The sequence below is a fragment of the Coenobita brevimanus genome, chromosome 110 (genome assembly GCF_032717465.1).
Source record: "Coenobita brevimanus isolate Jiangsu-jjx chromosome 110, ASM3271746v2, whole genome shotgun sequence".
Taxonomy (NCBI): Eukaryota; Metazoa; Arthropoda; class Malacostraca; order Decapoda; family Coenobitidae; genus Coenobita; species Coenobita brevimanus.
This window is the reverse complement of record NC_137063.1, coordinates 3,559,183-3,581,765: the sequence shown is the minus strand read 5'-3', so window position 1 is coordinate 3,581,765 and position 22,583 is coordinate 3,559,183.

Genomic DNA, 22,583 nt, shown 5'->3' with positions numbered 1-22,583 from the left:
CACCTGAAGTGTAACATTTTGAAAAATGAGGATTTTAAGCTATTATGTAGGCACAGCAGACTGGAGTGCGAGATAAAGGTGGAGAACACTGCAGTATTTCTGATATGGATGGTTAGTGTAGAGATGAAAAGATCTTGTGTGAAGTGAAACCTACGAAGTGAATGATAAGTTTTAAATTGCATCATCACTAGGATTTACAACTGTTCCATGTAGTTTGAGTCTGAAAGTTCACCTGCAAGCACTCTTACCCCATGCAGTGTTCTGTTCCGGCTCTCTAACATTACCCTTGAATTTGAGGTCAGTGCAGTCACCTCTCCTCATGTGTTCCTCAGTTTATTGTACTTCTCCACTGATGGATCAGTATTTCAGTTCTAGACTTCACCTTGCCTAACTATGGTTCATCCTCTTGACAAATCCAAACTATTTTGTCTGCTTTCAATTTGATGTCCACTCCTAGCCATCTTTTGAGTTACATACTGCCATTATAGTAATTACAAAGTAATCATCCCATTATAGTAATTAGAATAACCCACCACCACCAATAAACCAGCAACAAACCACTACCACCACCGGTAAACAACCATCACTAAACCACCACCACCAACCAACCATCATCACCATTACCACCACCACCAAACAATCATCATCACCATTACCACCACCACCAAACAACCATCATCACCACTACCACCAAACAACCATCATCACCATTACCACCAAACAACCATTATCACCAAACAACCATCATCACCATTACCACCACCACCAAACCACCATCACCAAACCACCACCACCAAACCACCACCACCAAACCACCACCACCAAACCACCATCACCAAACCACCACCACCAAACCACCACCATCACCACCACCACCAAACCACCACCATCACCACCACCACCAAACCACCATCATCACCACCACCAAACCACCATCATCACCACCAAACCACCACCACCACCAAACCACCACCACCATCAAACCACCACCACCATCAAACCACCACCACCACCACCACCACCAAACCACCACTATCAAACCACCATCACTAGTCTAGCAAGTTTTTGTCCGGTATATACATCATCAGCATACAACAAATCTGAGATATTCCATCCATCATCATTCATCACGAACGTCATCCCTCTCTCCACTACTCGCGTTTTTACTTCTCTCATCACCCCAGCCATATATACTGACTGGTATATTGAACAACCATGGGGACATCACACAACCTTGTCGCACGCCCAAACCGATCATGAACTACTCAGATGTGCCCATTTACCCTTACACATGCTTCACTACCATCAAAAAACTTTTGACGGCACCTGGCAGCTTATCATCTACGCCGTACATGCGCAAAACCTTCCACAAGCCTTCTCTATCTACAGTACTTTGTCGTATGCTTTCTCCAGATCCATATATGCTATAAAAACCTTATGGTCCTTCTCACAAGCCTTCTCCACTATCTGTCCTACTTCAAATATTTGATCCACACATTCTCTACCACTCCTAAAGCTACCCTGTTCAGTAATTAATGCAGTTAATAAGAACCTGGAAATTACGAAAAAGACTATTATGAACCTGGTATTTAAAGAAGATGCATAAGAAATACTGGACATTACTGAATGTACAAATATACAAAGATTGTAAGGGTATGTGCCTTGGAAATAAACAGGCAAGTATTGGAGTCTAAGTGAAGATTTAAGTTGGAGTTGTAAATGTCATGAACCTGCATGTGAGAATGAATGGCGATTTGAGTGGAGTTTTCTGCAAACGTTGGCATGCATCAGAGGTCAGTCTTGAGCCCCTTACTGTTTGTCATGGTGCTTAAAGCTGTCTCATTTGACCTCAGAAATGGACTCCCGTGGGAGATGATGTAGGCCTATGCTGATGACTTGGTGTTGACTGCAGGGAATGAATGGGAGGTGGGAGGAAGATTTAGGAAATGGAGATATGGAATGGGAAACAAGGGTTTGAGAGTAAATGCAGTTAAAACAAAAGTGTTAATATATGGGGCTGGTGGCTGTAATATCAATGTGGAGGGAGTGTGGCCGTGTGAGGTGTGTCACAAGGGTGTGGGAAGTAACTCGCGTGCGGCATTTGTGATAAGTGTATACTTAAGATATTTAGCATTATTAAAGGTGCACTGAGATAAAGCTGATTTTGTGTAAGCGGTGTGTCACGGAAAGCACGCTGCAATTGTCAGGTGTGAAAGGACTGATCTTGCTGGTAAGTTTCTAGTGTGGGAAGCGTTTTGTTATTTGGCAGATACCGTACGTGATGGAGGGTAAGGAATGGTTGGAGAAAGTTCAAGAAATTGTTGCTTCCTGACACTGAGAGGGCTCTCCCTCTGTCCTAAGGGATCTTTGTATGTGGCACGTGTTAGGAGTGCAATGTATGGTAGTGAGACCTGGGAAGTAAAGACTGGGGATACTCGTACACTCAATCTTACAGAAATGACAATGATTAGTTGGATGTGTAGTGGGTCCCTGAATGCAAAAAATGGAAGGGGGTCTCGGATTACGATTGAAGAGTTGAGAGGAAGTTGGGACTGGACTGTACTGATGTGATGAGGACGACAAGACTGAGGTGGTTTGGGTAAGTTGGGAGGACAGAGAATTACAACTGGGTGCAGAAGATGAGAAGTGTGAACATCAGAGGTGGGACTGCGAGAGGCAAACCGAAAAAGACCTGGGATAGAGTGTGACCTCAGGGATACGGGATTGATCAGGGAGGCTGCCAGAGATTGAGCAGCAAGAAGAGCCGACATTTGGTGACCAAGGCTGACACACGCAAGTACGTTGGAGCCTTTATGAACAATAATAAGAACTAACTGTACAAAATTCACAGGCACGTGAAACAAAACAAAGGTTACGAACTGTTCAATGTGACATTTTGGTATGTATCATTTAAACTGTGGCAGTTGTAGAGTCCACGTTTTCCACTGCCACCATCGAGGAAACAGAGTTTCAGAAAAAGTGTCTTAATACTGTACTTGCCCCTGCTACCTAGCAGCAGACATGAGGGGTGCGTGGGGTGGGCCCGATCGGCATGGATTTGAGCCGGGCTGGGGTTGGGGTAGGGGCTCTGATCAGTGCCAGAGGATGCAAGGTACTACGGTTCCCAGGCTGCTGCTCCTGGCCAATAGTGAGGGGGGTCTGAACCTGGGAGTAGCATCCAAGGAGACTGCGTTATCATCTGGTGCATAATAGTGGAGCAGTCACAGTGCATAAATTCACAAGCAGAGGTGCAGTGCTGCTGGAGCACACTGGAATGCTGCTTTGGCACTTCTTTCCCTGCTAGAATTTAACATTACCATAGTGAGGTTAAAAATAAAAGGTAGCTACACGTGAATGAAACATCCATAATTAGCCGCATTAATGTTAAAAGTTTAAGGACTTAAAATGCTTCAATAGTAATCAACTTTTAACGAGAAATTTTCATGTATGGGACTACTTGAAATATATCTGCATGCCAGCACAGGATTTTCACTCCGGCCATGCCAGCACTGAGAAATTTTGCTTGAAGCCATTTACTTATTAACTAGGTTACATAAATTTTCAAAAGTGGTTACATTCATGGAGCAGTTAGGCCCTCTCACTGTACCTCATCTGTCACTTGAAGAATGGGGCATATCATAAGTAATGATAGATGAAAAATTTGTGCCACCATGTTTATCAAAGCTCTGGCAATTCAAAATTTGCCGCTGCACCCCTGGCCGTGGAGGCTATAATCTCAAGTGTACAGCCAATGGACAATCCTTCTCACAGGAGGTTAATGTTTAGTCTAAATTCAGGTAGACTTTTGGGAATCGTATAAAATAAGGATGTCACAGAAAGCCCGAGACCTTGAAAATAAACAGTTATAAATGTTATCCTCTTCACTAGATTGATATATTATTAATTGTATTCTTGTTACCTGCAAACATACTGTTCAGGTTAGAAGAAATTTTTCAGGCAGTTGTTTTATGTAGTTTCCACTACCTCCTTCATTAAAAATAAGTTTCTCCTGATTTGAGCAAGATCTTAAGTAGCAAGAACATCAAATGTATGTCACTGGACAGTAGTGCCCTGAAGTCCTGAAAATTTCCAAAGAAGTCAACCTTGCAACAATCAACAGGTGTTTGCCATAGACTTGCAGCTTCAAAAAATCATTAGCCTCACTGATTCCCCCCACCCGAACACACACACAAACGTTGTATTGTAACCTTATTTCATATAATTGTAGTCCGGTCATTAAGGGTGCTACGATTCCTAATGGCTGAAAGACTTTTATATGGCAACACACTCAACTGCAGTAGAGAGGAGTTCTACTGTCTTTCCACCCAAAGGTGCATGCCTTACTATGCAATTCTGCTTGGTGCATTAGTACTGTCCAGATGTACATAGTGGTTTTGTCCTGCTGGCTGTGCCTCTGTTAGTGATATTCCAAGGTGGAGCTGAGTCTGAGATTGCACGACTCCTGGGTGCAGCTGCAGCCTAAGGGCTGGCCACCCTCAAAGAGTGCCTTCTCTGCCTGTGGGGCTGAAGAGGGTCCAACAACGCCAACCCTTTCTGGTGTAAAGCTTTTGGTCACAAAGTTTTGAGTCTTCCTCCCCAGAGTTTTACCCGTCTCTCCCCTGCCACCAGTGTAACCATGGGTGGGATCTCTCCTTGGCGATCCATCTAACCTTTAAGTCAAAGGTGTGAGGTGTTAGCACTGGTACACCAGTCCTTCCAGATACTTCCCAACTTTTTATTTTTTAGATCAAAGATTAAGCCTGTGTAGGTTTATATCCAAGGGGTGGCTAGGGTTTATTGCTCACGTAATGCCACTCAGGGACGAGTGAAGCTGGTCGCTCATCTTAAATGTCAGGACCAACTTGCCAAGCCCACGGCTCCTACGCTCCTCTTGGGGCAACATAGGATTGGATGATGGATGGATGGATGGATGAAAGATGGGTCACACTGACCCATCCCATCCTCCATGACAGAAATATTCTTTGTGATGCTCTTCTTTTACAGTGAACAATAGCCATTTAGTGGGTGCCCTTTTATCTGGACATTAGATGTAGTATATGATGTACAGACAGCTCACTTCCCTGGGATGCTGAACCAGCTGGAACTAGACACGAGCACCATCTTCAGTTTCCAGCAGGGACATGTGGGATGAGGACCATCAACTAGCCCTGGCCAGGACCACCTTGGGCCAGTGTTGGGCGAAGGACATCCTTGGCAGAGGGGAATACAGACAAAAGATGACAGTTCCAGAGTTGACCTGTTGCATATAGGAAGGACTGATAGTAACATAACGATTAACTCTTTATTAAAGAGCTGGACAGAAAAGGGATGACAGTTTGTTGCTAGACGGGTGCTACTGGATGGCTGATACCGTCCTTCCCGGGTGCTGTTGATCCTCTCACCTTGAGACACTTCCTGAATTCCTCTTCACCGGTAGGCTTGTCATCCATTTCATGTGCCTTGCATTGTGCGTCCCCCACCTTGCTGAGCTGAGCCTCTTCGTGATTCTCTTCTGAACTGCATGTCTTACTTTGATCGGTAAGTTATTTTCACTGTTATAGACGACCGATGCTGTATGAATCCCTCTGCCTTTGCTGTAGGCTTACTGTGTAGTGTCGTCCTGTTTTTCTTTCCATGGATGATACTGATCTTCCTTGCTATCCCAACTGCTGTTATGTGAAATACTCACGCGGAGAGGTATGCCAGACACCACCACCCCAGGAGGAGAGTACGGGGGGGAGGATACTCACCCCACCAGGAGAGGACAGGGAGGCTGGCTCACCCGTCATACCTTCCAGGCAAGAGCGTCCTATCTCCCTCGCGACCCGACGCCCCTCTTCTCCGCAGCCAGACCACCCGGCAGTGTACAGGAAAAGTACACTACCCTACGGTGGAGGGAACGCTCGCCAGAATCGGGGTGGGACATGTAATGACAAGATCCTAAGCAGACCCTTGGATGCAGAGTCCCCTGGATCGGCCACATTTTTGATAGAGGACTCAGGAGGTGCCTCAAGGGCTGCTATTCCCCCACAGGAGCAACGACACAGTATCGTCCGCCGGGGATACTGTGGGTGGAAGGACCGTCGGTTCACCACCCTCTGCCAACCCCCTTCGGGAGCCAGCACGTCGGCATGTCCACCAGACGACCCTCGTCGGCAGCCACAAGGAGGAAGGCGGGCCCTGGGGTACTCTCTAACAGAGGTACCACACGGGACGAGACATCGCCGTTCTCTAGTGCTGACTCAGGACAGGAGTCCCAGACCCTACAGCCAGAGAGCAGCCTACGTCAGAGCTGTGACCATAGCCACGCGTATCCATCGGGTGCCTTCTCTCCGCCACCAAGACTATGGCCGGAGAGCAGCCTCCGCTGGAGCTGTGGCAATAGCCGGGCGTATCCTTCAGGTGCCTTCTCCCTGCCGCCAGAACTATGGTCGAAGTGCAGCCTCCATTGGAGCTGTGGCAATAGCTGGGCGTATCCATCGGGTGCTGTCTCCCCGCCACCAGGGTCTGTAGTGCCTAGAAGAGCCTCCCCCGACTCCTCGTGCCCTCCTGTTCCTCGTGGGAGCCCAGGCAGTGCCCAATGGGGCTGCCTGACAGAGGGAGAGTACCTCAGACCTTCCCCTTCTAGCCCGGACTGGAGTTCTGGCAGGGCCTCTCCGCCCTGCCAAGCAGAAGAGTTGACCCCTGGCCGCTCTCCCTCCGCCTGTCCCCAGGCTCCTGTAGAGGAAGGTACCTCTTGCCCTGACCACCACTCCGATGGCAGAGTAAGGTGCCCCTCTCCCCGCCCCTCTACACGAGAGGGCGGTTTCTGCTCCTTTTCAGGGACCCCACCAGAGACCAGAGCGGCCGTGACGTCCCCGAGGCCCGGTGTCCTGTCCATGTAGCCCCAGGTGTTGTTGGACTCCTCCAGAACAAAAGGCCACAGTTCACCCCTGACGGCCACCTCCCGACACCAAGACTGCAGCCCCTGGAGACAGCAGGCCTCCCCCGACGCCTGTTGCAGTAGCCAAGACTCCCTCAGCGACGGCAGCCGCAGACCCTCCCTGACAGACGCCCCTGCAGAACGAGGCAGCAGTCCACCCTGGGAGCGGCCCTCTCCACACCCGACCCCAGCCCTGGGCCTCCCCAGGTCCTCTCCCAGGACCACGACTAAGGGCCAGCACCGCGCAGCATGTCTCCTGGCCCTCTTCGACCCTAGCCCAGACAGCCCCACCTACTGCCGGGCCATAGCGACGAGGCAGCTGCCCAGCACACCACCCACCCCCTCCTCAAAGACTAGTGGCGACCTCAAGGACCACCCTCCTCTGTGCTACTCACCGGACGGCCCACCTCCCACGCCCAACCACCATCTGAAGCTCCCGGCATAGGCCCTCCTGCCCTGTGGGCCGTGGCCTCCACTCCCCCAGAACTGTGAGTACTAGATTCTATGATTGTACACTTCCCCAGTGCTGTTGGACCCCTCCTCCAGTGAACCAACCCCTGTGACTACTCCCACGTATCCGTGGTGCCTCTCCCCAGTGTTGCCCAACCCTCCCTAGTGCTCTACCCCCCCCCTCTCTTCCCCCTGGCAGCTGCGGTGTTATCCCCCCCCCTCCTAGTGTGCCATAGTGAACTCTACTACCTGTGATCTCGTATGCGGAGTGTTCAACCCCCACCCACAGGTTGCTTCCCTGACAGCGACAACCCTCCCCCAGTGTCGTCCCCACAGGACAACATACGTCAGTGTGACCCTCCCCAGTGTGTTCTCCCTCCCCTCCCAGGCCCCAGTCCCCATCCCTACGTGAATAAACCCACCCTAGACTCACTAATATCCCCCCCCCTATTCAAGTGCGAGACATTATATACTCTCGTCCTATGTGACACGTACACAGCCTACGATTAGCTAGGGCATCGTCCATGTCACGAGGATATGTTGGACTAGCTAGGACCTCGTCTATGTCACGCGAATACCTAGGCTTAAGGGCTTGAATATATGTTGTTGACCATGTCATGCGCCTGTCATACTGGGTGTGTACTATGCTGCCTGTGTGTGTTGAGTATGATGTACCTGACATTTGTGAAATGTCTGTGACACTGTGTGGACATAACCCTACCTCAAGAAGGTGTAACTCTGTGTACAGGTCAGACTTGCTGAACTAGGTGGAAAGTGATTGTTGTAAACATTATTTTAAGTCACTGCAAGTTCCTCAGTTTTGCTCATAGAACGGTGTGTGTATTTGTCTTTTGATAAAGTATAAGTGTGACTTTTGACCAGTGGTGTTTGAGTTTTCCTTCCTTGCTAGTACTGACCCGGTCGGGAACAAAGAGCCTAGGACTGCACCGTGTCTGTGCCCGAGAAGCTGGGACTCGGAACACGCTGCATAACATTACAGTATGTATGATGGTTGATGGTCTGAAGGAAGTTGGTCCAGTACCTCTCTTTGGCCTTAAGCCTGACTTGTGCCTGTTTTTCTTCATTTAAAAATCATTACTCAGGTTATTTTCCTATTTCTTCTTTACTTCTTATTTTATACTGTCTGTTGATCATCTGGACTACCTCGTCACTACTGCCTTGGCCACAAACTCCAGAAAAGATGCCAGATTCACTCATCAACTACCAGGCCTCACCGAGGCTGGAATGAAGAAGACAGATCGAATAATCTTTATCCCGCTGAGTTTTGAACCCTTGCGGGTCTTCCACCACAGCACGCCTTTAGCTACTTTTGACAGGTGAGAGCTAAACCAAGGCCGTCTTGGCTAAACTCACCCACATACTCATGAAAGTTGTCAGTGTTCGCCGGATCACTAAATAACGTGTGGTCACTACTCGTTCAGAGCTGGTGTACGTTTCTTTTAAAAAATGTCTGTCGGGATTATTACCCACGCATAAAGTATCATACCAGTATTACATTCACCTTAGATATTTTACTGATGCTCTAAATGTGATTTACGCAGATATTTTACTGATGCTCTAAATGTGATTTACGCAGATATTTTACTGATGCTCTTAAAATGCCCGCTGCAGGACCTCCCACCTCACCACCCCCCACACCACCACTGAGCCGCCACCCCACCACCACCCCAGGAGGACACACCGGTGAGGTTAGTGACCCCGGGCAAGAGGGTCATCAGGGCATCACGGCCCTGGGTCCCTATTTCCCGCAAGTGCCCCAACCCCAGGTAATCAGGGGAAGTGAACTACTGTGCGGGCGGAACAATGATCGACAGAATAGGGGTGGGACTGAAGCTAAATCAGTCCCAGGTAACACCGTATTGACGGTCTTGTTACACCCTCTAGGGCAGGAGGCCCAAGGCTACGGCCTAAACAAAAGTAAAAAGAGACAGACAAACCTAGGCTACGGCCTAACAGAGTGTGCAAAGGGGAAGGCGACCCCAGGCTCCGGCCTTAACACACCAGGGAGAGAGAGAGTTGCCCTAGTGCATCCCTCTCCTGCTGTTCTTCAGCTACGGCCAGAATACGGTCCAGGGTAAAGAGCCCCTGCTACCGTATGTGTAGCACTACCCTATTACGGAAGCGGCGTCCCGGGGTCGGTACCCAGCCGCAACGGACGGGCGAACCAGTTCGCCCGTTAGTCGTCTTCCGTACGGGCAGACACTCTGCTCCGGCTGGGGCATGTACCAGGGTAGAGAATTCCCTGCAGGTAGGATCAGTCCGTATTGGAGAGAGTGCGGCCTCTGTGCCCCTCCCTCCGGCTTGTCTCCTACTATGGGAGGAACACCACGCCGTCGGTACCTTGCCACGGCGAAAGGGCGACACCGATCACCCTATAGGTGTACCCTGTACGCCGGGCAAGTTCACGGCCACAGCCAAGGTGTGCAATAGGGGAAGGAGATCCCCGGCTCAGACCTCCAGACACACTCGAGAGACCACGGGCAGCGTGAGTCCTCCTCTAGCCTCTTTCCCTTCGGGGAGCCCTTCGTCGCCATCCGGGAATATAGTCCCGGATGAGACATTAGAGTGGTGGCAAGGCCCGATATCGGACCTACCGCCCACACCCGGGAGTTCCTTGTTCCTGCCGGAGCCCCGTAGGAGACGCTGCCGCAGTCCAGTCCTGACAGCGCCTCTCCCTCTTGGTACCCACAGTCCCAGGACGCCCAGGCCCGACTCCAAAACCCACGACGAAGGCGATCCAGGCTCCCTCACTCCCCGGAGTCGGAGGAAACAGGCCCGACTGCTCCGGTTGTTCGGCCCCAGTCCTGAGGGCCACCTATCAGGTCAAGGCCCTCAGACCACAGGGCCTCCCTGCACCCCACCGGCGCGGCCCTAATACGAGGGCCGCCTCTCAGGTCGAGGCCCCCAGACAGGAGAGCCTCCCTGTATCCTAAGTGCAACAGTGATATTACTAAACCCAGGAAACAAGGGGAAACAGTGACAGTGACAGTGACCAGGAGAACAGTGACAGTGCCTACACAGTAGAATATATTAAACAGTGGCCCACTAGAATCTAGTGCTATCAGGGCAGAAAGTGTATTTTTGTAAATTGGTTTAGTCCCTCCCCACATCAAGGAACCAGGGAGTTTTCTGTGAGTCTAGAGGTAGGAGTGCGGGCGAGTTGAAAGATAAGTGTACGTGTCTCCGTGACCAGGTGACAGTGTCGAGTGTCGCTATCCGCACCCTACCTCTATTATAGTAATATCCTTGAACCAGACTCTCAATCTCGGTATTCTTGCAGTGAACAACCCCATTTATATATTACCCCCCAGTGACATAAGAATCCCATTCAAGAACATAAAGTGAACAACCCCATTTATATATTACCTCCAAGTGACATGAGAACTCTATTAAAGAATACCCGCGATCTCCCTGTGTAACAGTGATAATGCATATGATCATTCTGTGAAGCCAAGTGTTAATTCTGTATCTCTGTGTCTCTGTTTCCTAAATATCATTCTATGTGCACTGTTATGAGTAGGACCTAGGTAATAGATGTGATACGGTATACTGCCTGGTTTTTATGTCCTGTTCCTTTGTTAGTGCTTTACATCCGGTCTAGAAAGAGGACCCCGCTTCAGTAGCTAGTGTTTTTACGACGAGAAGTCGCCTTAAAAACACAGCATTACAGCTCTAAATGTGATTTACGCTGAAAAGTTCTTCACAGAGTTTACTAAAAGCCATGAAAGTTTTGTGTGTGTCTGCATTCTGCACTTTTTTACCAAGTGTTATGAATCTCAGTTGTTGAAAAAACTTATCATACAGTTTCCACAGATCGTGACCTTTCATTTGGCAAATCCTGACATGATTCTATCCATTATACACTTAACAATATTACGAATTGTACGGCCGAAATCGCAAAGGGAGATCAGCGACCCGAATTTTTAAAGGCCTAAATGCTCGAACACTTTGGTAACCCTGAAGAAAAGAATAACTAGACAACATTGCTGTCATCGCATCACATCCACTGAGCTCTGTTATAACTGTATATAACTGTACAGGCTGAAGAAGGTGCGCCAAGACCCACCACCTTCTTTTGTTGCATTAGCGCTCTGCACCTTTTACAATAAATAATTCAACTCAATTCTATTGTATGGAGGGGCTATCTCCGCATCGAGCATGACTTTGGCCGCCACACTGAAAGCACATTCATCCATGATTCACACCAATTACATTTATGCGAGTCACTCCCGTCACGAGTTTATGTGGTTCATATGATCTTCGATTGGTTAAGTATAATATTTCCTTGTTTTTTTTTTTTTTTTTTATATATATATAATAATCAATTTCGTTATACCCAGTTACCACTTTTCCTTACAAATGTACATCCAATACCTAAAAACATGACAGTGATCAATACTCAGGAAACATTAATAATCGCACGTAAACTGTCCCCAATCTGAGACAGACGCTTCTGGCATTTCTATTATATTTTGATAAATGAGCAAAATTTTCTTCAGTATTGTACGTAGAGAAATCAATAAATATTCTATTTTTAGTAAAGTAACACAAATTGTATAACAAGGTAATTCAGGTTGACCACACTTTCATTTAACATTATCCGGAGTGCGGTGGCATCTTTCTTCAGTCTGTGGGCGCTCCAATTCAAAATTTCACGCGTATTTTGGCCTTTTTTTTTTTTTTTTGGGGGGGGGGCAGGCGTTACGCTGACTCCCCTATTTTTTCGGTAACGGAGAAGGCGTTGCCAATGGGTGACAATTTTGGAGCGTATAGCACTTTATGGCTCTTCCTAATTTAATATGCGTGCCTCCGCCGCCGGACCCCCCACCCCGCTACGGAGCCGCAGCCCTACCCCCACCCCAGGAGGACACCATGGCAGGCCAGGTGAGTGCGGGACTGGCCCAGAGCAAGATGGGCGCCGGGGCGCCCCGACCTTGTGTCCCTTTTCCCCTCAACCTACCCAACTGCGACGTCGCAGGAATTCGACACTACTCTGCCGGACTAGCCCTCGGCAGGCTCGGGGTGGGACTGATCCAGATACAGTCCCATGCAGCACCGCGGTAACGGCCACTGTATGTACCGGGGAGGGAACGGCCACTGTACGTCCCTCAGCTGTTTCCCCCTGCAGCCCCGCGACGATGGCCACTGTACGTGTCGGGGAAGGAACGGCCACTGTACGTCCTTCTGCTGCAGCCACATCTGGAGACTGCCTCGGTGTGCTAGCTATTGAGCACACACCGACAGGCAAAGGCAGGAGTGGAACCACGACGACGGCCACTGTACGCGTCAGGAAGGGAAAGGCCACTGTACGTCCCACATCCACTTCCTCCTCCTCCTAAGGAAGTAGCCCCGCAGTAACGGCCACATACGTACCGGGAAGGGAATGGCCACTGTACGTCCCTCAGCTACTTCCTGTTCGGCAGGCAGACCCGCGGCAACGGCCACTGCACGTGCCAGGGAGGGAACGGCCACTGTATGTCCCTCATCTGCCTCTTCCTCCTTCGGAAGCAGCGCCGTGGTAAAGGCCACTCTACGTACCAGGGAAGGAATGGCCACTGTACATCCTTCTGCTGCTACCCCAAGGGGCTGTGGAACAGCGACGACGGCCACTGTACGCATCAGGGAAGGGACGGCCACTGTATGCCCTTCATGCACAGTCTCGAGGGTTCTCCCGGAGCGGAAGGTCCCTTGCGCGGCCGGCTCACTACCTCTCGACTGCGTGGGACGCCCTTCTCTCTCTCCCTCCAGGTGTGGTTCCCCGGAGGTGCTGCCATTCCAGAATTGGTGGTGAGGTCCTGTCACTGAAGGCAGGGTTCACGCCCTACGGTCTTCCCCTGAACGACGCCGGATCCTGATGGATGCCCCGGGGGAGAGGTGCCGCAGTCAACCCCTGATGGCGCCCCAACCTAGAGGCGACCGCAGCTCCAGGCCTCCCAGGGCCAGCCCGCGGACCCCAAGGCGGGACTGCTCCAGCCCCACTCTCCGTCAGCCCTCTGCCAGGAGTAAGAAGCAGCAGGCCCGACTCCTGACACTGTTTGGCCCCAGTCCCGAGGGCCCCTTACCAGGTTGAGGCCCACACAGGAAAGGGCCTCCCTGCACCCCAGACCAGACACGCGCCCGGGCCGTGATGCCCCCCGAGAGCTGTCCCTTGCCTTCTACAGGAGGGCTCCCCAGAAGGGCCCCCTCCCACTCCCGGGCGCCACATCAGTTAAACCCAGGCCTCAGTAGCCCAGTGACGACGGCCAGAGTCGTGCTAAAGACTTAAACAGCGAAAGTGACTATAAATGATACAAACAGTGAGACAAACAATACACAAAGATTTCTAATCTAGTTCATTCAAAGTACTGTGTTTATGCCTAAGCTCTCCGGAACCAGGGTAATGTACTAGTGTGCGGCCAAGAGACTAACCTACCAAGTGCAGTCCAAAAGACAGAATGGGTGAAGAGTGTCGCCACGGTTATGTGATATTCTCTCGTACATTGACCCAGGCATAAACACCGTGCCCATGTGATATGTTATGCTAGTATTAATTAACTTGTCACTTTACCCTATTTGTGTTCAGTGTATCTTGATATGTGTATTGAAAGGAAATTGTGCACTGACTCAGGCATCAATACCGTGCCCATGTGACATGTTATATATGTGTACTGAAAGGAAATTGTACACTGATTCAGGCATCAATACCGTGCCCATGTGATATGTTATGATAGCATTAGTCACCCTGTCACTTTACCCCATCCATATTCAGTGTATCTTTGTATGTATACTGAAAGGAGATTGAACTGAGACAATAGATGTGTTAAGGTGTCTTGCCGAGTTTTTATGCCCTGTTCCTTTGTAAGTGTTCTACTTCCGGTCTAGAAAGAGGACCCCGCTCAGTCGCTGGCGTCTTCAGAGCGAGAAGTCGGTCTAAAAACATCCAGCATAACAGTAATATCTACCAACGACCCTTGGGTGGACTCAGTGTCAAACGGCTATTGTAACCCTTACGATAATTTAAAATGCGTCGTAAATAATGAATGCACTCGGATAACCAAGCTTTCCTAAGCGGCTCGTCTCCTCTCAGATGAGATCGAATAGGCTAGCAATGGTGGCGATGATGATGACTTGTGGATATAAATGATTGTGATGGTGATTTCCAGTTGCACATTAGCTATCCTTGGTTACTATACTGCTTTTACTCTAACTCGGCCGATAATTGCCATCTCTTCACCTTGAATGCTAGACTGTAATTCTAGATTAAAACAAAGTTAATGCTAGAATATAAGGCTAGTCACATACTATGGGATGAATGTAAATTGTAAGAGCCATTCCACCAGCTTTCTGCCAATGAGCAATGCGGAATTTACAAAACGAATATCTGGGCCATGTTATGACTCTCCTTGGTTACTAGTCAAAAGTGCCGTCCCAATATGACTATGCCTGGCCATAAACTAACTGAAAAGAGGCTGGGGATCTTCAAGCTGTTGCATAGAATTTGTCTCATGCAGGACTGGTGTATTGGTATTAGCAGGGATATTTTTACGACATGTCGGCGGGTCTTCTGGTAGATCAGTAAAGCCTGATTTGATGAAATTCAAATCCTTAAACTGTTCCCTGCCCCAGCGGGGATTTGAACCCGGGTCCGGTAGGCCACCTCTCTTCCGATTGAGCCACCATCTCCCCCCTAAGATAAGGAGCGAGGAATCATGCTGGATGGAACTCGAAACACCTTTGTTAGAATCTCAGGCCGCTCCACCTTACTCCGCCTCGGCTCCTGACCATCAAGTAATGAAAAAGGGGCTAGGTACCTTTGTCAGATAATAAACATATTACACTTTAGTTGCGAGTCAGTATACCTAACCCTTCAAGAAAAGCCACATGGAGGTAGCAAGCATAAAATACCACTGAAAAGACTGGCATACTCACCAAGTTCCCCACTCCAAAGCATTGGTTGTGGTTGTGCTAGTTGTGGTTGTGGTAGTTGTGGCGATGGTAGTCCTCTGCAGCTAAATTACTTGAAACTGGAAAAGGTGGTCGCTCATTCGTCTCCATGTCATTCTGCTCTTCGCCATCATACTGCCCTCTCCCCTACTCACACATAAAAAAGAAAATTCTTATAAGTTATCACACTAAAAACTACATAAACATCAACCATAAAATATCCATAAACACTGAAAAAAATTCCACACCCAAAACCTGAGCTCCACACCCACCCACCTACCCACACACATATACCCCATCCCCCAAGCCCACACACAGCTCTGTTGTCTTATTTTCAGTTAAAACGATTTCAAATATCTGAATATGGTTTAGAAATTACCCAGGAGTGTTTACAATACAAACCAAATTCAGTAACATAAAAGCAATTAGGGCTAAGGAAAAGGGACAAAAATCTTACCAAAATCGTAAAAAGCCTTCACCAGCCACAGTTCAAGCCAAACTGACCATCAATGCCTATCTACACCATTACCAAGCCAACAAATTCTCCCTTCCCCCAGATTCCCTCCGCTTGTTTCCTCCCTCCCTCCCTCCCACCAACTTGCTTGTTTCCACCACCTCCCTACCATCACACCCCTTCTTCCTCCTTCCACTCCTTTTCTCCCCCTCCCCTCATTTCTTCCATTTCCTCCTTTCCTTTCCTTCCTTTCCCCTCCTTGTTTTTCCATCTCTTGTCATCCTTCTTCCCTCCACCTTTTCCTCCTCCCTGAAAAGCACTCTTCCTCATCCCCCCTCCCTCCTCCAACCCCCTCCCATTTTCCTCCTTTACCTCCTCCCTCCCCTCCACCCCTTCTCCCCTACTCCCTCCCCTTAAACCCCTCCTTCCTATCTCCCCCCCCCCCTTTTCGTTCTTCCATTCTCTCTCTCTCTGGCTTTCTACAACATTCGATATTTTAGGGGCATATATTTACACACACACACAAACACACGCACACACACACAATTATCTATAGGATGATGATGTTGATGATTAAACCAATATTAATGGTTGCATGACTTCAAACAGGATTATCGCTACTGCAATTATTACCATCAACCACAACACCATTACCAACACCACCAAACTACCACCATTATCACCACTGCCACCACCACGACCAACTACCACCACTACCACCATCACAACCAACTACCACCATTACCTCCACCACCACCAGCTACCACCATTACACCACCACCACAACTACCACCATAATTATTACCACCATCAACTACCACCATTACCACCACCTCCATCAACTACCACCATTACCACCACCACCAACTACCACCATTACCACCACCACCAACTACCACCATTAAACCACCACCACAACTACCACCATTACCATCATCTCCACAAAATATCACCATTAACACCAACAACAACAACTACCACCATTAAACCACCACCACAACTGCCATCATTACCACCATCTCCACAAACTACCACCATTATCACTACCACCACCAACTACCACCATTACATCACCACCTGCAATTAGCCTACCACCATTACGCCACCACCAACTACCACCACCACCTACCACCATTACCACCACCATCGCCACCACCAATTACCACCATTATCTATCACCACACACACACACACACACACACACTCACAGTCGTATTCCTCAACATTTCCTTCCCTTGTAGCGGCATAGGAAGAAAATCCTTAATTGAACTGGTATTCTTTCAAAATTATTTCCCTTCGCGAGGTGCTCAAAGAATTTTTTTTTTTTCCTTCAAACAGCAGCAGAAATTATTGGAACTTGAAGGAATTATTTGGCCCCTCTTCAAAAATTCCTTTGCAATTTCTGTGCGTTCTGTTGCTGTTCATTGTCTTGTATTTATTTAAAAAGTTAATGGAAGTTACTGTATAACTGTATTAATGTAATTTACAACGCTGTACTTTACTAATGTTTAAGCGCTGTATGTACCGTATAAAAAAGTGTTACCCCATAATAATCTGACCTTAATTGAATGATATAGTTGTCCCCTGGTAACAGTATTAACTTTGCCAGGTATATAGGTAGGTACCGTAAGTAGGCAGACCAGCAGATAGGTAGGCAATGTGGCAGACAGGTCGGTATGAAGGTAGGTACGCAGTTAAGTAGCTAGGTAGGTAGGTATAACATTGTGATAGACGGGTAAGTAGGTAGCGACTGGGTTGGTAAGCACAGTGGGAAGATAGGCAGGTAGGCAGACAGGCACTGTATATATACCTAGGCACTGTGAGGAATAGGTTGGTGGACAGGCACTTTGGCGGGCAGGTAGATAGGTAAGTGGGTAGGCTGACACGTGAGCACTGTGGTAGATGGGTAGATGGTTATACTATTTTTTTTTTTTTTTTTTTTTTTTTTTTTAATGAGGCGAAGATGCACTTGCCAGGTTGGTGATGACTGACTGAATGCATGTCCGAATAACATTTACTAACCCAAATTTCCCCTTTATGTTGTCAATTAATAATCCTAACGAGTAAAGAGATTATGAGGTATCGTTGCATTATGCCAATCATCACCAACCTGTCAAGTGCATCTTCGCCTAGGAAAAAAAAAAAAAAATGAGTATAGGTGAGTACTGGTACGTCAGTAGCCAATATAGTAGGCAGGTAGGTATGATGGTTGATAGTAGGACACTGCACATGACGGTTATAATTTACCCTCCTTACGAGGTGTTGGGGTCTGAGGCTAGGCTTGGCTACTGTGGTCCAGTACATTTAAGGGCAGCTGACCAGCCTACTTCCCTTGGTCGCATTCACCATCACCATTATGTGCGCTCTCTCCACATGTTCTAAGGAGTCATAGTACCGTAACATAAGCTCTCTAAATGGTACAAAGAACATCAACTACTTAAATGCCAGAGTTTGTCACAGACACCAAGACATATCGCAGTGGTCGCACTACTGCTCCAAATACAGCCAGAAACACACATCGCAAATCCTCAAAATTTTATATCGGAAAATAAGCACCGTAGCGACGGATGATTACCAAAACTTCAAAACAATTATTAGTACTTCAAATCAATACAGTTTGTCAAGGCCCATGTCTGTTTTTTACTACTTACCTTCGAATGATGTTCATCTGTGCTGCAAGACATATCTGGCATTAGCGTTATCAAAGAAGTGACATAAGCCAGTTGATGACTGGCTGAGGAAGGTCACATTACGATTGTGGAGGGATGAATGCCCAGAGACAGACCAAGAAAGATTTGGGACAAGGTCCTGCATGAAGACCTTTAGGATAGGTTTGATAAGGAAAATAGCCCAAGCTCGTGATTCTGGGAGCGCTTCCATGAAGTCAAAAGACTCACACATGCTAGCAAAATCCACGGTCTTTCATATAAGGTTTGGGAATGCCTTTGGGCATGTAGTGAAGCAGCTGGTTTGCACATGCCTGACAATGGCAGGCAGCTCTCCTATACATGTTCACGCTGTATTTTACGGATCCTTATGGGCAACTGATTCACTGGGCCAAGGAACAACTTTCTGCCATTAGTTAAGCCATCCCCATCCAGTGCTTCATGCAAATATACATGTATGAACAACACAATTATCTAACCTCTCCTGCTCAAAAATATTAAAATATAGTGGCATAATGGGATTCAGGTTGCATTAATTAGCACAACAAAAGCATTTATATGATGTGTACAAGACAGTAAAACCTCGGTGGATGGTCATTTAATAAACTCTAATTCCTGATAATCTGAGATCCAATGTTCTCGCAAATTATGAAATATCTGAATAATCCTATGTATAAAATAAACGCCAAGTTGCGCTGTCAGCCATACTTCTGTCATCTACAATAAAGTCAAAAGAAGCGTAATTCCACACTTGAAGGGCTGGTGGGTATTTCATCTACAAATCAGTAAAAGGGAAGAGAAAAACTTTACGTCTCCGGGTCCTTAAACTCCATGCAAAGAACTCTGCGGAGTTGCATTCTCTGCTACCAATACATACCTGACTCAAGGAAGACCAACGTAAAATGAATAAATATGAACATACTGTGTGACATGGCTGATCATTTTCGCAATACGAAGAACTGCGAATTAGAGGCGACTGTGAGATGTGAATGAATCAATGGAGCCAGGCTGGCACAGATATAGCTCTGTCCGCAATCAGCATCAAAACAAGGTTGGCTTAGGTTAGGTTGGTTAATTTCAATACATATGCATATCCAGTTGGTGCTGGAGAAGTAACCTCTCATTTTTTCTTGCTATTCTACAAACAATTTATTTAAAAAAAAAAAAAATTAGTGTCAAAATACAACCACATGCAACCTGATTATTGGCAAAAAAAATGAAAATGTACTTGTTGGCGAATGAAATATTGAGACTGCTGAACGAGACACGGATGGATATGGTTGACAAATGCGCAGGCTATTTACCAAAATGAACTGGACTAATAACGACCACCATTAATACTGTATCACTAACCTGTATTTACTGTATGAAAATCCTGTCTACTCTAACACTTACATGGCCTACATTTCTGCATAATTAGTTCAGAAATACATTAGATGCCCTGAGCTTCCCTGTATTTGATATGGAAAATTTGTGTCCTCTATGCCACTAACAGAATCAGCAATATAATAATTACATTAACTTAGAAATTAGTAACTTGTGTCCATAACATCACAAAGAAACACAGGAGAAACTGACAAAACCACAGTACCAACTAAATCACGTTTTTGTAGGACTATATCAATACGGTACCTGCTGCGGCGCTGAGCCAACCAACATGAAGTATAGGTATTTGCATTGATTCTTTCCTTCTACAGCAATTGAAGTGACGCCAAAACGATCCACAGTAACTAAGAAAACAGTTGGAAATGATCCGCAGTAGCTGCACAAAACAATATTGGCAAATTCAACAGTAAACAGTCACTTAATTCAGGGTTGAGTACTCTCTCGCTGCCACGCGTCCTGTAGCCAATGCACTATGCACTGGTACAGTGTCTGGAGGTTCATACTTGAAGTTCTCAATAATCGTACAGAAACGAAAAAATATCAAAATTGGCCTTCCAAGTCAGTAATATTTATAAAAAAAATATCTTTTAAACTGAATTTACTTGACTGTTGTCCAGACTGAGTGAAATATAAACATTCCAAAATTACAGTAGTTAAACATTTTTAATTGCTTACCTGTTTTCGTACAGTACTCACGCTCATTCCTGCAACCACATAATCATTCTCAAAATGGTATCGTATCTCAAACATGTTTTATATGCTACTAAAAATTTAAATACATACGTTCTCAATAACATTTTGCAGGTCTGAGATATGTAAGGAAAGACTAAGATGTAAAATACAGTATAAAAAATGTCGTGTGTTATACTGTGTTCATGCTACATATGTGTATTGTACAGTCATTACACTGTACTTGTATTTTTATATAATACTGTCATATAGTGGACTTTTATTCTTTATAGGATTGTCCATGTGGAGCTGGTTAGCCTGTGTTTGAGCCCTATCCCTTGTCTGCATACTCTAGCCCTGTCCAGAATAAAAGAACCCAGGGCCTGCACCCGTATCTGAACCCATGCAGTTGGGCGCAGAATATGCTGCATAACAGGGTCAGTAGGCTATATGATCAGTTAAACTTAATAATATACTGTCACACTATGGTATGTAGTAAATTTTAATTAAATTATCGGCTGTGTGTGGGTTTCTTAACAAACCCACTTCATTTCGAGATGCCTGGTCACACTGCATTTAAAAGACTGGAAGTTATATAGGCAGTAGGAAATACAGAGGAAGACCGTTCCGGAGTTGTCCTGATACATACATGAAGGAATGGGAGCAATGGTTAACTCTTGCATTAACGAGATGAACTGGAAAGGGATAGTTTGCTGCTAGACGAGTGCTGCACACCTGCTGTAGTGATGGAAGGATGCAAGCAGACAGTTCAGAGAAACAATGATTGAAAAGAGATAAAGATACAACAGTGCAGCAAAGAGAGAAGAGGCTGAAGGGAGCCAGTAAGAGGAGGAGAGTTAATGAATCGAAAATCCTCTGACTCCACCTTGTTGAGAAGAGCTGTATATGTGGAGCCTCCCCACACAAGAGTTGTACTCTACACATGGGTGAATAAAACTCGTGTATAAAGTCAACAACTTCGCAGGGGTAAAGAAGGCATGGGATCGGCTTAGCACACCCAATCTCTTGGAAGCAGATTTTCCATGGGGTAACATGTTCTTTCCAAGATAATTCCCCAGAGATTGAAACCCTAAGTACAGTATGTTCAAAGATGATGCAAAATTAAGTTGGGTGTTGTTAAAAATTTGAGGATATTCCTGTGATAGATTTTGGTGGTCGATAGATGTAAGAGCAACGTTTTTGATGCATTAAAAACAAGATTACTTTTACCCCAATCAGAGATATAAACCAAATCAGACATTAAGTGTGGGAGCAGCTTCATCCCTTGTTTGTTGAAGTGACTGCCAAGATGGACACTGGAGGAAGCATGTGGAAAAATGAAGGATGAAATCATCAGTATATGAGTGAATACGGTAAGACGTACTGCTTAGGTCAATGATGAATAGAAGGAAGAGAACTGGTGACAGAACAGAGCCCTTAGGAACACCATTATTGATAACCTTAGAAGAATGGTGGCCATCCACAACAGCAGCTATAGAATGACCAGAAAGGAGGCTTGAGGTGAAAGCACAGATAAAATGATAGAAACCATAAGAGGGCAGTTTGGAAATTAAATATTCATGCCAGACTCTATTGACAGCCTTTGAGATGTTATGTGCAATGACAAAAAGTTTTCGCTAAAGTCCTGAAACTAGGATGACCGTAAGTCTGAGAGGAAGGTGAGAAGATTGTCAGTGGAATGTCCCTGGTGGAACCCAAACTCATGATCAGGAAGGTTATGATAGGAAAGGCGCTTTAATATTATTCTGTTAAGAATAGATTCAAAAACGTTAGAAATAAAGGATGTTAAAGCAGTTGGGTGACAGAGGGCTGGGGATGGTCACTCTTTTTTAAGATAGGCTGAATGAGAGCAAACTTCCAACAAGAAGGAAATGTACAAACTGACAGACAAATGTAAAAGTTTACCTAGACAGGGAGTAAGTACAGAAGGACAGTTCTTGAGCACAACAGAAGGGACCCCATCAGACCTATATGCCTTGCTAGTATTGAGGCCAGTGATGGCAGAAAACCCATCAATTGCAGAAATTTTAGTGTCAGTCATGAGGATGTCAAGCGATGGAGGAACAACACC